Source organism: Daktulosphaira vitifoliae, unplaced genomic scaffold (genome assembly GCF_025091365.1).
Source record: "Daktulosphaira vitifoliae isolate Bord-2020 unplaced genomic scaffold, ASM2509136v1 Scaffold_4, whole genome shotgun sequence".
NCBI lineage: Eukaryota > Metazoa > Arthropoda > Insecta > Hemiptera > Phylloxeridae > Daktulosphaira > Daktulosphaira vitifoliae.
The window spans coordinates 24,154,990-24,158,349 of record NW_026099575.1 but is presented as its reverse complement, the minus strand read 5'-3'; the positions used below and the strand labels follow the sequence as shown (position 1 = coordinate 24,158,349).

Genomic DNA, 3,360 nt, shown 5'->3' with positions numbered 1-3,360 from the left:
TATATACAGGGTGATTTTTTTATCATAACCCACTCAATTACTTGCAGAAAAATAATAATTTAAACATTTTTTTTTTTTATTATCTTTAGTTACACAGTATTCTTGAATTTTTAACTATGTAATACTTTTTAAGTTCATCCCTTATGCCTTAGAGGGGGGTCAACTTTGTTTTTTTAAATGGAAACACATATTTTGAATTTAATAAAATGTTTGAGTTTTTAATTTAATAGTAAATGGCATTTGAATTTTTAATATAACTTTATTAGCTTATTAGATATAAACATTTAAAGTTTCAAAATTTTGAGTTAATATACATGTATAATACACATGGGATTGTAAATACAGGTAGCTAATTGGATTTTTATGACATTGCTGTCTCAGTCACGGATTGTTTATTATCAATTATGATTATCAATAGATATACTTTCTGTATTGTCAGTTAGTGTATTTATAAACTCATAACAATGTGCCTTACTACAATTGATAATAACAATGCTGTGTACCTGCTAATATCGATGTNATTATTTTTAACTTTTTAGTTCGACGTGCTTTAAAAGCGTGTTTTTTTAGTTTTTTAAACTATATTTATTATTATGTAAACCTATACTTTATAATTACAACTTAAATTCTTGTATCAAAAATATTCCAACATCTTTTTTAAATTTTGGAACAAACGTTTGTTATTCTAAAAGTATATTTTATAGTTCTTTAAATAAATATTATTGGTCTTTTGAAAACTACATACATTCTTTTGTTAAATACATCATGAAAATGAAATACATTAAGCATGTCATTTTTATTTTTGACCCTGAAAGTTAATATTTAATATAACTGTTATTATCACTAAAAAAAGTTTTGACATTGTTTTATGATCATTAAAAAAAAAATGTTTATATAAATATATTTATAATGTCTTTATTTTTAAGTGAAATAAATATTACACATTATATTACTTATATGCAAGTTTTGAATTAGTCTTATGGCTACTATTATTTCTACATAAATTTAAACTAAAATGATAAAATATCTTATATTTTAATATTATATTTTTATTGTATATAAAAAAATACATAGAATTTTCGTGTGTGCGAATTAGCACAATTTAAGAGAGTTTCATACTTAACATTTTGACTTTCATCAGAATCAAGTAAATTTATATTATCCCGATTATTTAGAATTAATAATCTGAGTAAAGAACGGTTAAACAATAGATTGATTTAAAAATTATTTAATTTACTTATTAATAAATAGTTAGTTAGTTCTTGATCATATACTTCGACTGGGTGTCAGAGAGGAAGCCTCCGCCACTCCAAGAATACCTCAGCGTATAATACCTCTATAAGAGGAACTTTAATCATTTCTTTTATGTGTACTTGATTTTATTGTTCTAAACCCTCGGATTCTACAGTCCCGATAGTACCCGTCGCCCTTTAACTCTCATTGAGAGTTATTAAAAATACAGAAAAATAAGCCCCATTATACCCCTTTGTCCTTGATTCAACTTATATCACAATAAAAATGAAATAATAAAATTTTGTCATCTTAGATTTGGTTCCAATTTATTGCAAGTCCATACATATTTTTTATTCTTCTTCTTATTGTACATTTCACAATGAGGAACATAACTTCACTCCCTAAAATCAAAAATTTATTAGTCACTTATTTAATAACACAGTTCAATTTTTTTTTACTTTTGCATAATATTCATACTTTTTCTACTAATATCATTTTATAATCTCAACCTATCACAGTTATATAATAAAAAATGATCACTTGTGGATAATATTATTTAAAATTAAAACTATATTAAAAATATTAAAGTCAAAAAAACACAAAAATATTACTCAAAAAAAATCGCGAATACGTATTTTTACAATGTTACCATTATCAACGCTAAACACATACTGACACTCCTACCATAAAAAAAACCCCTTATATACCCCTAGTGACCTTATCACCTAGTGACGTTATCACTAAGTAAATTATCACATTTTTTTAGTTAATACAAGTTTAATAATCAACTTATCAGTGGATCAAGATTCAATTAATTAAATTGTCCTAATTTTTTAACATCAGTATTGCCTCCTTTATATTAAGTTTCTTGTAATTATTTACATGTTTCATTAGTTTTTTGGTTTTAATGAAGTGATGAACGTTCAGCCACCAAAGATTTATCACCTTTTGATTTTTAATGTTTCTTAAGTGCTCATTAAATCTAACCTTTATATTTCATTTTGTTTGTCCTACGTAACATTTATTACAACTTTCACATTGTGTTATATACCTAATAAATCTCTTAAATTATTACTTTTAGATGTTACTAAATTAATACCAAAAGTGAGTGTACTAGTTGCCCTCCCTTCTATATTCCACTTTTGTGTTCGGACTAATTTTGAAATTGCGTTTTCGTTATACTTATTAAATCTAGCTATTACTCTTATAAACCCCAGTTGTTTATCAAAATCTATTTTATTCATCGTAATATTAACTAATCTGTAAACCATAATATTAAAAGCTGCCTTTTTTGTTGCCAGCTATGGTTCGAATTGTTAGGAATGTACATGAACGTTTTTCCGATAAATTTCAAAATTTAGTTACCTCTCTACTCTTTTAACTAATAAACCCAAAAAAGGCAAGATTCTCTCTACTTTCTGTTCATATGTGAATTTATTCGAAGGATAAAAAAATTTTAAATGTTATATAAATGTTAAAAGTATGAGTATCAGAATATGTTTAGCGTCGATAATAGTAACATTGTTTCCAAAATACATATCCGCGATTTTTTTTGTGATTTTTTAAGGTGAATATTTTTTAGTTTTACATTAATAGTATTTTTAATATAGTTTTAATTTAAAAATAAAATATCGCAGTTATTTATTATTTCCAGAGTGCAAATATTATTCTTAAAGACGTTTATTTATTATTGAATGTTTATTAAAATAAAAACCTAATAAATATAAAAAAAACCCAGCACAGGGGGGTCGCGGCACAGTGGTCACGTGCATAGTTGGATCAAGTATAATGATATCTGACAGTGATTAAAATCACTATAAAAAAAAAACGCTTCGATGCAAATCNTAGTGATTTTAATCACTATCAAAAAAAAACGCTTCGATGCAAATCTTTAGATAGTGTTTAATTTTAAAAAATTGGTGGATTATTCCAAAAGCTTCATAAACTGCTAGTTCCTTATTAATATCCTGATTAAGACAAAGTATGTCGAATAAAAAAGAGATTATTAGAAAATAGTATTTCCCATAAAAAAATTATATTGATCAATACACTTTTCAATAAGTTATAGCATTATAATGTTAAAAATGTAAAAAATAAAATTGAGAATTTTCACACAATAATAGCATT

The 3,360-nt window shown here is 24.7% G+C and overlaps 1 protein-coding gene across 1 annotated transcript in view; it reads left to right on the top strand.

The window, feature by feature from the left end:
* LOC126905208 (uncharacterized) overlaps positions 1-3,360 on the top strand; it is a 10,354-nt gene that overhangs the window by 4,089 nt on the left and 2,905 nt on the right. The window lies entirely within an intron of this gene.